We start from the raw sequence: 15,791 nt of genomic DNA, 5'->3' as shown, positions 1-15,791 counted from the left end.
CATTGCAGTCCCTCCCACATACTAACCTTCCAGTCCAGTGTTTCCGTCTTTCCCTCGGCCAGGGTGGATGGGATAGGCGCTCGTCTGGCTCTGTGCTCTCCCAGCCATGGCTGCTGCTCAGTTATGGCCAGTGACCAGGGGCGTATCCACCTATTGGCTGGGATGGCACTTTCCAGGGGCATCAGCCAAGGGGGGGGGCGCCATCCAGCGGTATCACACACACAGATGTCAGCTGGTTAGTTCTTTTACCATGTCAGTGACCTGTGAAACAATGTAGCTGCAGTGTGACAGGAAACACTGTCCTGGAGCTGAGCAGCCTGAGCCCCTCCTCCCTGACTGCTCTGTGTATTGTGTGTAGTGTGTGTGTGTGTAGTGTGTGTGTGTGTATTGTGTGTGTGTGTGTGTAGTGTGTGTGTGTGTATTGTGTGTGTGTGTGTGTATTGTGTGTGTGTGTATTGTGTGTGTGTGTGTGTGTGTGTGTGTGTGGTCAGCCCTAGACATAGACAAACTAAGCAAATGCCTAGGGGCATCCAAGCCCACCTACGGCCGGTGGAGGTTGGGTGCAGACATGGCCGGAGCCCCTGGCTGGGCAGAAACTCTGGCAGCTGCTACTGCCGCTGTGCAGCATCCACGATCGGAGCTCTGGTGACAGCTCCGATCGGGCCTATCAGCAGCAACAGTGAGCGGGCAATGGCGGAACAGCCGGCGGCAGTTTGCGGGGTCGGAGTACTGAACAGCGGCTGGTGTTAGCGCTGGGCCGGCTCTGAGGCATCACACAATCAGAATGAGCTTCTGCACATGGGCAGAGGCTCATTCAGGACTTTTAGTAATGGTCACGGAAGGGCTGCTGCACCATGGGCCTTTGTGGAGCTCGGAATAGCGAGTCACCTCACGGCTCTGGGTCCCGCCTCCAGCAATCATCACACACAGCTGCGGCCTGCCAGCCTGAGATGGGAAAAGCGGGTCCACCGCCCGTGCCAGCCTGAGGTGGGGAAAGTGGGTCCACCGCCCGTGGCTTGCTATACCCTGAGCCGGATTGCTCTGCAGTCTACACTCAAGTACAGTAAGTTTGGAACTGGGAGAGGGCTGGGGTGCTCACTGCTGGGAGAGGGGTGCTCTGCTGGGATAGAGGTGGTGGGTGCTGATGCAGTGCTGTGCTGGGATAGAGGTGGTGGGTGCTGATGCAGTGCTGTGCTGGGATAGAGGTGGTGGGTGCTGGGATAGGGGTGGTGGGTGCTGATACAGTGCTGTGCTGGGATAGGTGGGTGCTGGGCCAGGGCCCCTTCCTTGAGGCCACACCCCTTTTGAGGATCCCACGGGGAGGGGGGCACCACCCAAAATCTTGCCTAGAGCACTAATTTGGCTAGGGCCGGCTGTGTGTGTGTACTATATACAGCTTCTATATCACACAGCAAATCCTCCTCCCACAATGCCTCCCATTGGCTGGCAGCAAAGTGTTAATAACATAAATTACAGTACTTGAAGTCTCCGTCCTCTCTATCACCCGTCCCCCACACCCCATCCTGATTGGATGAGGTCCAGGAAGTAGGTTCAGTGGGGGTGGGTCAAATTTTAAATGACTGGCTACTAGACAAATGATTACCTGTATAGGGTTAGGTGACTAGTGAGTGGACTTGTGCTGTGTGTACACAGGAAGGGAAGTAGAAAGGAAATATGCGTTCCACCTGCACATGGATTCTACTTCCCTTTGCTGAGTCTGCATGCTGCATCTAATTAGACAAGCAGCCTGCCAGTCAGGGAGACCAGCAGCCTGCCAACCAGTGACACCAACAACCAGCACCAGCCAGGGAGACCAGCAGCCTGCCAGCCAGGGAGTCCAACAACCAGCACCAGCCAGGGAGACCAGCAGCCTGCCAGCCAGGGAGTCCAACAACCAGCACCAGCCAGGGAGACCAGCAGCCTGCCAGCCAGGGAGACCAGCAGCCTGCCAGCCAGGGAGACCAGCCCACAAGAGACCTGCCATCAATCTGTAACCCAAGTAAGTGGAGTGGGTAACCCCTGATAGCTTTGTCCATATAGTCTAGTAAGGGGGATGAACAGGTGGGTAACGGGGTAAGAATTTTGTGCAGTAGTTAATTTCCTGTTTGCCTGTTCTTCACAGCAGCCCCAGATAGCTCCATAAAGAGTTTTAGTTATTTAAAAACTTATTACTTTTGTTTTTATTTGCAAATATTTAAGTTTTAATTCTGAAGTATAATTATTCCTATAAAGAGGGGGGGGGGGCGCCAGTCCCTTACTTTTGAACTCTCCCCAAAAGAGACGTTTAGCACTGAAATATTTTCATAAGCTTAAAGCCCATATTGTAGCAATCCAGGAGATCCATTTTCAGCAGTCTACCCCTCCGAGCTTTAGCAATGCTAGATTCCCTCATTGCTACACAGCTAATGGGCCTCACAAGAAGGCAGGAGTAACCCTCCTTATTTCCCAACATTGCTCATTCTCATTGATTTTACAGCACATAGACCCACAGGGAAGATATCTAATTTTGGTAGGACTATTAGACACCGTGGAAGTCACCTTAGTTTTATATGTCCCCAACACTAGGCAACTATCTTTTTGTAGAAAATTTTGTTTGACATTGCAGAAGTACTCTAAAGAGGCACTACTACTCCTCGGAGACTTTAACATGGTTCTCGATCCAACTATGGATAGATCCCGTCCAACGACTTCCTGTTCAAGTAGACCACAGGAGTTTTCCAAGGGTTTTCAGCAGCTTTTAGCAGAGTACGGACTGTTCGATGTCTGGAGAGCCAAACAGCCTACAATAAGGGACTACTCCTTTTATTCACATGTCCATAGATCGAAATGGGACATAGGGAGTAGAAGAGTTGTCCCGGGCCCTTGGAGATTAGGTAACCACCTGTTGTCTCAGCCGGGAGGCTCATAGAGCAGTACAGGAGGCCCTTTTCCTTAGTACCAATAATCCGGAAGAGACTTCTATATTTAATTTTTGGTGCTCATTAAAGGCATCAGAGGTTCAGCGATCCAGGTTGCTGCTCGGCTTAAGAGAGAATATAAACAGCAATATGAGAAGGCGGAAGTTGAGGCGGCACACTTGGAGGCCCATAAAGCAGATCCATCTAATAGAATGCTGTATAAATGACTTATTAATGCCCGAGAGAAAGTAAATGTCTTCTCACTTAGAGGTACAGCGTAATATTACCCATTTAAATAAAAAATTTGATGTGTTTGGTAATCGAGCTAGTAGGTTGTTGGCTAGTAAATTGCATGGCCAAAGGGCTCAGGAACAGATACAGAGAATTTATACTCATCATGGGGCAAAGGTATCCGACCCTGTTGAGATAGCTAATGCTTTTGCTACCTATTATGCACAACTATACAATGTTAAAGATGACCCCAATACTACCCAGGAAACTGCTGCCCTTATTGAGCAGTTTTTGAGTAGGCTCTCCCTCCCGGTGTTGTCCTCTGAGGCCTGTCTGTCCCTTAGCTCTCCTTGGACTCTGGATGAAGTAGATGTAGCCATTGGCAATATGCAATCGGATAAGGCTCCGGGCCCAGACGGCTATCCTGCTAATTTCTATAAATCTTTTAAAACTGACCTAGCTCCAATTTTGTTGTTATTATTTAATGAAGCAACTGAATCTAAACAATTCCCTAAAGAAATGTTGGAGGCACGAATAGTTGCCATACCGAAACCCGGTACAGACCCTCATGTTGTAGCTAACTACCGCCATATTGCATTATTGAACACAGATGTCAAATTGTTCGCTAAATTGGTTGCTAATCATTTATCCCGTTTATTGCCAACTCATTAAACTGGATCAGGTTGGATTTGTGATGGACAGACAGGCCCAGACATAAAAGAGCTTTATGATTTCCTTACAGAGCTCTTGCTGATTTTGTCTCTTGATGCCGAGAAGGCATTTGACCGTCTACATTGGGGATATTTGACGGAGGTTTTGCACCATTCAGTTTCCAGGGGAGAATTTTAGACTCCATCTCGGCTCTATATATCTGCCCTTCCACAAAAGTGTTTGTCAATGGTTGTCTATCTGACAGACATGACATATCAAACGGCACACGTCAGGGATGTCCCCTTTCACCACTCATCTTTGCGCTTGCCATTGAGCCTCTGGCTGAGACGATTAGATCCCTAAATAGCATACACGGCCCTTTTCTCGGGGGCTCCTCCCACAAGATAAGCTTATTTGCAGACGATATCTTATTATGTTTACTTCACCCAGAAGAGTCTCTTCCAGCACTACATGCTGTTTTAGATCAATATACAGCAGTGTCGTATTACAAACTAAACACCACTAAGACAGAGGCCCTTCCCTTTAACATCCCGAATGCACTTTTGGAAAAGTTCAAGGAGACCTACAGATATATATGGAAATCTAATCACTTAAATACCTGGGAGTGCATTTAGCTAGAGATCATGATCTCATTGAATGTAATTTTGGGCCATTATTGAAAGCCTATGAAATTTTAACTAAGGAATGGATGCTACATGAGGTATCCTGGCTAGGACGGATTGCGGCTGCAAAAATGGTGCTCCTCCCAAAACTTATGTACTTATTTTGTACCATCCCTAGACCCCTATCTAAATTTATATGTAATAAATTTTATCAAATACTTAGTAAATATATCTGAAAAGGGAATAGACCCAAAATAGCAAGAAGCACTCTCATCCTATCCAAGGCGGTTGGAGGAATAGCCTTCCCAGACTTGGAACGCTATCATTCAGCTTATATTCTTAGTCAGGCCAGAGATTGGTTCATAATTGACTGCCCCAAACCCTGGGTACTTATTGAAAGGGAATTTATGCATCCCTTCCCCCTTTCTGATTTATTCTGGTTGCCCCCCTCTGAAATTTCCTTCAGACCGGGATTCTGTAAAGCAGTTGGGACTACAATAATGTGCTGGCATGCATATGTTTCTTTAGATGAAGAAATTTCCTTGCCTTCTCCTAATCTGTCTCTCCAATCGATAGCTAATTTGATTCCAGATTTGTATTTAGGTTCATGGGTTGGGGCCTTTCTTCCCTGAGTGACGTATTCACAGAAAATGGTCTTGTCCCATTTGTGTTTCTTCAAACTCAATTTGGACTAATGAAGCAGGACTTTTATAAATACTTACAGCTGACACATTGGTTGCAAAGCCACCTCCCTTCTCCACTTAAGAAACCTGCCTTCCCAGCGTTGCTGTTGCTTCGTCTCCAATCTCCTAATCATAAAGGAGGTATCTCTTGGTGGTATCAGTGTCAGATAAGAATAAATAAAAAGGGGAAATTACCATGCCAGATCAAATGGGAGAGAGATTTAGCTGTAGATCTTTCTGAAGATGATTGGAATATTATTTTTCGTTCTGTTTTTACAGTATCCAAATGTATTAATCATTCAGAAATGTATTATAAGCTACTTCAGAGAGCATATTTTACACCTGAGAGGCAACATAAAATATGGCCCTATGTCTCCCAATATTGCTGGCGAAACTGTGGTTTGGTGGGAGACATTCTCCATGTTTTCTGGTCACTACATCGACCACTATGGAATGTGGTGTTTTCCATGATAACTAATAAAGTTGGAACAACCATTCCTGCGGAGCCCCTAATTGCTTTATTTCATTTTTATCCTGGGACATTATCCCGTGGTGAGATACATCATGGGACATATTTGAATAGCTACGAAGGCAGCAATTGCCCAGGGGTGGAAGATTGCTTCCCTGCCCAACATCACAGTTATAGAAAACAAGGTTCATAAGCACTTTGTTTTTGAAACATTGGATAGCAAATATTCCTCCTCTGCTAACTCCGTCCATATGAAATGGTTTCAATGGGGAGAATATAGGGAAAAACAAGTTCATTGCACCATTTATAGTGCTCCTGTTGATCTAGGTGTTCTCTGCTCACCTCATTCAGACTCGGGGTAGTTCTACACATCGCTCCTTTAGTATCTTGTTTCTAATTGTTCTTATGTGTATTACAAGTTTTCTTTTATGTCTATGAATATGTTTGTAAGCTGACCAATAATATTCTGCTTTGTGATATGCAATATGTCTGGCTTCCCCTTTTTTCTTTCTGTATCCTCATTTTTTTTTGTTTGTACTAAATATTCAATAAAAACTATTATGAAAAAAGAAAAAGAAATGTTAAGTGCGTACTGTATGTGGAGGTAAGACCATCAAATTATATACTCATGTTACAAATAAAGAAAAATTATTCTATATTTAATTAATTTATTACAATATAAATAACATGTACACAATTGCAGGATTTACAAAGATGAAGAAAACAAGCCAAACAGTAGTACAAAACAATCCCCCCGAATAACTAGTACACAGAATCAATACAATATGGTTATGTATAAAGTAATAGTCTCACTTTCCTTAGTCTACATTATAACACAATATTAGACAATACAACTATACAATCAAACTAACCCTAAACTGTAGCTGGGCAATAAGGATCTCAATTGATTATAATTTTTAGTTTACGAGATGCTGAGCCCTTTATAATGAATATGATTCTATTAATCTCATATCTATCTAATATATATCTCATAAATATATTCATCTCATATATATCTATCTCATATCAGTGTACTTTTTAATTCATTTTACTTTTTTTCTATGCATTGAGATAATTTGATGATGTGATTTATGCTTATTATTCTATATTTTGGGGAGAACTTAGTGATAGATGCTTATGTCATTTGTTTATAAGTATTTTGTATTATAGCTTGTGTATGTGCATTGTGTTTGTCTTTAATTATCTTTTACACTTTATGCAAGTGTTAAGACATGTTTTTAGTAAGTATATTTGTTATTACTGCCTGGGGGTTTGATTGTTTATGCATTTTATTGTGAAACGCATTCATAACCTCATGGGTAAAGTAGGACTGAGATAGGCTCATTAACCTATAAGTGACATTTGTGCCACTTTATATGAGCACTGAATGCTACTAGAGGAACATCCAGAGTTGAGGAGGCATGTGCGCATACCAGGGTGAGGCGCGTAAGAGATGACCAGAAGAGGAGTTGGGAGTGAGATTTTTACTAGAGGAACACCCAGAGGTGAGGAGGCATGTGTACATACCACAATGAAAATGAGTTAATAGAGATTACCAGAAGTGGTGGGTGCTAGGAGTGAGACTGTTGCATACCATGGTGAAAATGCATTAGTAGAGATTACCAGAAGTGGTGTTGGGAGTGAGACTGTTACATACCACGGTGAAAATGCATTAGTAGAGATTACCAGAAGTGGTGCTGGGAGAGAGACTGTTACATGTACATACAGGTGAGCGCTACCATCAGTCATGTGTCATGCCAACAGTAAAGCATCCTGAGGCCATTCATGTATGGGGTTGCTTCTTAGCCAAGGGAGTGGGATCACTCACAACTTTGCCTAAGTACACAGCCATGAATAAAGAATGGTACCAAAACATTCTCCAAAAGCAACTTCTCCAAACCATCCAAGGGTGATGAACAATGCCTTTTCCAGAATGATGGAGCACCTTGCCATAAGGCAAAAGTGATAACTAAGTGGCTCGGGGAACAAAACATCGAAATTTTGAAACTCCCCAGACCATTGAGTACTTGTGGTCAATCCTCAAGAGGTGGGTGGACAAAACCCACAAATTCTGACAAACTCCAAGCATTGATTAGGCAAGAATGGGCGGCCGTTAGTATGTGGCCCAGAAGTTGATTGACAGCATGTCAAGGCGAATTGCAGAGGTCTTGAAACAGAAGGGTCAACACCGCAAATATTGACTCTTTGCATAAACTTAATGTAATTGTCAATAAAAGCCTTTGGCACTTATGAAATGCTTGTAATTTTAATTCAGTATACCATAGTAACATCTGACAGTATACCATAGTAACATCTGACAGTATACCATAGTAACATCTGACAGTATACCGGTATACCATAGTAACATCTGACAGTAGAACACAGTAACATCTGACAGTATACCACAGTAACATCTGACAGTATACCATAGTAACATCTGACAGTATACCATAGTAACATCTGACAGTATACTATAGTAACATCTGACAGTATACCATAGTAACATCTGACAGTATACCATAGTAACATCTGACAGTATACCACAGTAACATCTGACAGTATACCATAGTAACATCTGACAGTATACCATAGTAACATCTGACAGTATACCATAGTAACATCTGACAGTATACTATAGTAACATCTGACAGTATACCATAGTAACATCTGACAGTATACCATAGTAACATCTGACAGTATACCACAGTAACATCTGACAGTATACTATAGTAACATCTGACAGTATACCATAGTAACATCTGACAGTATACCATAGTAACATGACAGTATACTATAGTAACATCTGACAGTATACCATAGTAACATCTGACAGTATACCACAGTAACATCTGACAGTATACCACAGTAACATCTGACAGTATACCATAGTAACATCTGACAGTATACCATAGTAACATGACAGTATACCATAGTAACATCTGACAGTATACCATAGTAACATCTGACAGTATACCGGTATACCATAGTAACATCTGACAGTAGAACACAGTAACATCTGACAGTATACCACAGTAACATCTGACAGTATACCATAGTAACATCTGACAGTATACCATAGTAACATCTGACAGTATACCACAGTAACATCTGACAGTATACCATAGTAACATCTGACAGTATACCATAGTAACATGACAGTATACTATAGTAACATCTGACAGTATACCATAGTAACATCTGACAGTAGAACATAGTAACATGACAGTATACTATAGTAACATCTGACAGTATACCATAGTAACATCTGACAGTATACCATAGTAACATCTGACAGTAGAACATAGTAACATGACAGTATACTATAGTAACATCTGACAGTATACCATAGTAACATCTGACAGTATACCATAGTAACATGACAGTATACTATAGTAACATCTGACAGTATACCATAGTAACATCTGACAGTATACCATAGTAACATCTGACAGTATACCATAGTAACATCTGACAGTAGAACATAGTAACATGACAGTATACTATAGTAACATCTGACAGTATACCATAGTAACATCTGACAGTAGAACATAGTAACATGACAGTATACCATAGTAACATCTGACAGTATACCATAGTAACATCTGACAGTATACCATAGTAACATCTGACAGTATACCATAGTAACATGACAGTATACTATAGTAACATCTGACAGTATACCATAGTAACATCTGACAGTATACCATAGTAACATCTGACAGTATACCATAGTAACATCTGACAGTATACCATAGTAACATCTGACAGTAGAACATAGTAACATGACAGTATACTATAGTAACATCTGACAGTATACCATAGTAACATCTGACAGTATACCATAGTAACATCTGACAGTAGAACATAGTAACATGACAGTATACCATAGTAACATTTGACAGTATACCATAGTAACATCTGACAGTATACCATAGTAACATCTGACAGTAGAACATAGTAACATGACAGTATACTATAGTAACATCTGACAGTATACCATAGTAACATCTGACAGTATACCATAGTAACATCTGACAGTAGAACATAGTAACATGACAGTATACTATAGTAACATCTGACAGTATACCACAGTAACATCTGACAGTATACCACAGTAACATCTGACAGTATACCACAGTAACATCTGACAGTATACCACAGTAACATCTGACAGTATACCACAGTAACATCTGACAGTATACCACAGTAACATCTGACAGTATACCATAGTAACATCTGACAGTATACCATAGTAATATCTGACAGTATACCACAGTAACATCTGACAGTAGAACATAGTAACATCTGACAGTATACCACAGTAACATCTGACAGTATACCACAGTAACATCTGACAGTATACCACAGTAACATCTGACAGTATACCACAGTAACATCTGACAGTATACCACAGTAACATCTGACAGTATACCACAGTAACATCTGACAGTATACCATAGTAACATCTGACAGTAGAACATAGTAACATGACAGTATACCATAGTAACATCTGACAGTAGACCATAGTAACATCTGACAGTAGACCATAGTAACATCTGACAGTAGACCATAGTAACATGACAGTAGACCATAGTAACATCTGACAGTATACCATAGTAACATCTGACAGTAGACCATAGTAACATGACAGTAGACCATAGTAACATCTGACAGTAGACCATAGTAACATCTGACAGTAGACCATAGTAACATCTGACAGTATACCATAGTAACATCTGACAGTATACCATAGTAACATCTGACAGTAGAACATAGTAACATGACAGTATACTATAGTAACATCTGACAGTATACCATAGTAACATCTGACAGTATACCATAGTAACATCTGACAGTAGAACATAGTAACATGACAGTATACTATAGTAACATCTGACAGTATACCATAGTAACATCTGACAGTATACCATAGTAACATCTGACAGTATACCATAGTAACATGACAGTATACTATAGTAACATCTGACAGTATACCATAGTAACATCTGACAGTAGAACATAGTAACATGACAGTATACTATAGTAACATCTGACAGTATACCATAGTAACATCTGACAGTATACCATAGTAACATCTGACAGTAGAACATAGTAACATGACAGTATACCATAGTAACATCTGACAGTATACCATAGTAACATCTGACAGTATACCATAGTAACATCTGACAGTAGAACATAGTAACATGACAGTATACTATAGTAACATCTGACAGTATACCATAGTAACATCTGACAGTAGAACATAGTAACATCTGACAGTATACCACAGTAACATCTGACAGTATACCACAGTAACATCTGACAGTATACCACAGTAACATCTGACAGTATACCACAGTAACATCTGACAGTATACCACAGTAACATCTGACAGTATACCATAGTAACATCTGACAGTAGAACATAGTAACATGACAGTATACCATAGTAACATCTGACAGTAGACCATAGTAACATCTGACAGTAGACCATAGTAACATCTGACAGTAGACCATAGTAACATGACAGTAGACCATAGTAACATCTGACAGTAGACCATAGTAACATCTGACAGTATACCATAGTAACATCTGACAGTATACCATAGTAACATCTGACAGTAGAACATAGTAACATCTGACAGTAGAACATAGTAACATCTGACAGTAGAACATAGTAACATCTGACAGTATACCATAGTAACATCTGACAGTATACCATAGTAACATCTGACAGTAGAACATAGTAACATGACAGTATACTATAGTAACATCTGACAGTATACCATAGTAACATCTGACAGTAGAACATAGTAACATGACAGTATACTATAGTAACATCTGACAGTATACCATAGTAACATCTGACAGTATACCATAGTAACATCTGACAGTAGAACATAGTAACATGACAGTATACTATAGTAACATCTGACAGTATACCATAGTAACATCTGACAGTATACCACATTAACATCTGACAGTATACCATAGTAACATCTGACAGTATACCATAGTAACATCTGACAGTATACCATAGTAACATCTGACAGTATACCATAGTAACATCTGACAGTATACCATAGTAACATCTGACAGTAGAACATAGTAACATGACAGTATACCATAGTAACATCTGACAGTATACCATAGTAACATCTGACAGTATACCATAGTAACATCTGACAGTAGAACATAGTAACATGACAGTATACCATAGTAACATCTGACAGTATACCATAGTAACATCTGACAGTATACCACAGTAACATCTGACAGTATACCACAGTAACATCTGACAGTATACCACAGTAACATCTGACAGTATACCACAGTAACATCTGACAGTATACCACAGTAACATCTGACAGTATACCATAGTAACATCTGACAGTATACCATAGTAACATCTGACAGTATACCATAGTAACATCTGACAGTAGAACATAGTAACATCTGACAGTAGAACATAGTAACATGACAGTATACCATAGTAACATCTGACAGTATACCATAGTAACATCTGACAGTAGAACATAGTAACATCTGACAGTAGAACATAGTAACATGACAGTATACCATAGTAACATCTGACAGTATACCATAGTAACATCTGACAGTATACCATAGTAACATCTGACAGTAGAACATAGTAACATGACAGTATACTATAGTAACATCTGACAGTATACCATAGTAACATCTGACAGTATACCATAGTAACATGACAGTATACTATAGTAACATCTGACAGTATACCATAGTAACATCTGACAGTATACCATAGTAACATCTGACAGTATACCATAGTAACATCTGACAGTATACCATAGTAACATCTGACAGTATACCATAGTAACATCTGACAGTAGAACATAGTAACATGACAGTATACTATAGTAACATCTGACAGTATACCATAGTAACATCTGACAGTATACCATAGTAACATCTGACAGTAGAACATAGTAACATGACAGTATACTATAGTAACATCTGACAGTATACCATAGTAACATCTGACAGTATACCATAGTAACATCTGACAGTATACCATAGTAACATGACAGTATACTATAGTAACATCTGACAGTATACCATAGTAACATCTGACAGTATACCATAGTAACATCTGACAGTATACCATAGTAACATCTGACAGTAGAACATAGTAACATCTGACAGTACAACATAGTAACATGACAGTATACCATAGTAACATCTGACAGTATACCATAGTAACATCTGACAGTATACCATAGTAACATCTGACAGTATACCATAGTAACATCTGACAGTAGAACATAGTAACATGACAGTATACCATAGTAACATCTGACAGTATACCATAGTAACATCTGACAGTATACCATAGTAACATCTGACAGTAGAACATAGTAACATGACAGTATACTATAGTAACATCTGACAGTATACCATAGTAACATCTGACAGTATACCATAGTAACATCTGACAGTAGAACATATTAACATGACAGTATACCATAGTAACATCTGACAGTATACCACAGTAACATCTGACAGTATACCACAGTAACATCTGACAGTATACCACAGTAACATCTGACAGTATACCACAGTAACATCTGACAGTATACCATAGTAACATCTGACAGTATACCACAGTAACATCTGACAGTATACCACAGTAACATCTGACAGTATACCACAGTAACATCTGACAGTATACCATAGTAACATCTGACAGTAGAACATAGTAACATGACAGTATACCATAGTAACATCTGACAGTATACCATAGTAACATCTGACAGTAGACCATAGTAACATCTGACAGTAGACCATAGTAACATGACAGTAGACCATAGTAACATCTGACAGTAGAACATAGTAACATGACAGTATACTATAGTAACATCTGACAGTATACCATAGTAACATGACAGTAGACCATAGTAACATCTGACAGTAGACCATAGTAACATGACAGTAGACCATAGTAACATCTGACAGTAGACCATAGTAACATCTGACAGTAGACCATAGTAACATGACAGTAGACCATAGTAACATCTGACAGTATACCATAGTAACATCTGACAGTATACCATAGTAACATCTGACAGTATACCATAGTAACATCTGACAGTAGAACATAGTAACATCTGACAGTAGAACATAGTAACATCTGACAGTAGAACATAGTAACATGACAGTATACTATAGTAACATCTGACAGTATACCATAGTAACATGACAGTATACCATAGTAACATCTGACAGTATACCATAGTAACATCTGACAGTATACCATAGTAACATCTGACAGTATACCATAGTAACATCTGACAGTATACCATAGTAACATCTGACAGTAGAACATAGTAACATCTGACAGTAGAACATAGTAACATGACAGTATACTATAGTAACATCTGACAGTATACCATAGTAACATCTGACAGTAGAACATAGTAACATGACAGTATACTATAGTAACATCTGACAGTATACCATAGTAACATCTGACAGTATACCATAGTAACATCTGACAGTAGAACATAGTAACATGACAGTATACTATAGTAACATCTGACAGTATACCATAGTAACATCTGACAGTATACCACATTAACATCTGACAGTATACCATAGTAACATCTGACAGTATACCATAGTAACATCTGACAGTATACCATAGTAACATCTGACAGTATACCATAGTAACATCTGACAGTAGAACATAGTAACATGACAGTATACCATAGTAACATCTGACAGTATACCATAGTAACATCTGACAGTATACCATAGTAACATCTGACAGTAGAACATAGTAACATGACAGTATACCATAGTAACATCTGACAGTATACCATAGTAACATCTGACAGTATACCACAGTAACATCTGACAGTATACCACAGTAACATCTGACAGTATACCACAGTAACATCTGACAGTATACCACAGTAACATCTGACAGTATACCACAGTAACATCTGACAGTATACCACAGTAACATCTGACAGTATACCATAGTAACATCTGACAGTATACCATAGTAACATCTGACAGTATACCATAGTAACATCTGACAGTAGAACATAGTAACATCTGACAGTAGAACATAGTAACATGACAGTATACCATAGTAACATCTGACAGTATACCATAGTAACATCTGACAGTAGAACATAGTAACATCTGACAGTAGAACATAGTAACATGACAGTATACTATAGTAACATCTGACAGTATACCATAGTAACATCTGACAGTATACCATAGTAACATCTGACAGTAGAACATAGTAACATGACAGTATACTATAGTAACATCTGACAGTATACCATAGTAACATCTGACAGTATACCATAGTAACATGACAGTATACTATAGTAACATCTGACAGTATACTATAGTAACATCTGACAGTATACCATAGTAACATCTGACAGTATACCATAGTAACATCTGACAGTATACCATAGTAACATCTGACAGTATACCATAGTAACATCTGACAGTATACCATAGTAACATCTGACAGTAGAACATAGTAACATGACAGTATACTATAGTAACATCTGACAGTATACCATAGTAACATCTGACAGTATACCATAGTAACATCTGACAGTAGAACATAGTAACATGACAGTATACTATAGTAACATCTGACAGTATACCATAGTAACATCTGACAGTATACCATAGTAACATCTGACAGTATACCATAGTAACATGACAGTATACTATAGTAACATCTGACAGTATACCATAGTAACATCTGACAGTATACCATAGTAACATCTGACAGTATACCATAGTAACATCTGACAGTAGAACATAGTAACATCTGACAGTACAACATAGTAACATGACAGTATACCATAGTAACATCTGACAGTATACCATAGTAACATCTGACAGTATACCATAGTAACATCTGACAGTATACCATAGTAACATCTGACAGTAGAACATAGTAACATGACAGTATACCATAGTAACATCTGACAGTATACCATAGTAACATCTGACAGTATACCATAGTAACATCTGACAGTAGAACATAGTAACATGACAGTATACTATAGTAACATCTGACAGTATACCATAGTAACATCTGACAGTATACCATAGTAACATCTGACAGTAGAACATATTAACATGACAGTATACCATAGTAACATCTGACAGTATACCACAGTAACATCTGACAGTATACCACAGTAACATCTGACAGT

General features: G+C 39.4%; 1 protein-coding gene across 1 annotated transcript in view; it reads right to left on the bottom strand.

The window, feature by feature from the left end:
- The window catches only part of LOC148502617 (uncharacterized), a 311,881-nt gene that overhangs the window by 196,432 nt on the left and 99,658 nt on the right, over positions 1 to 15,791 (bottom strand). The gene's annotated exons all lie outside the window — the stretch shown is intronic.

Source organism: Taudactylus pleione, unplaced genomic scaffold (genome assembly GCF_031769625.1).
Source record: "Taudactylus pleione unplaced genomic scaffold, aTauple2 ptg000488l, whole genome shotgun sequence".
NCBI classification, from domain to species: Eukaryota; Metazoa; Chordata; class Amphibia; order Anura; family Myobatrachidae; genus Taudactylus; species Taudactylus pleione.
Note: the sequence above shows the minus strand (reverse complement) of the source record. Positions and strands in the feature narration are given on the sequence as shown.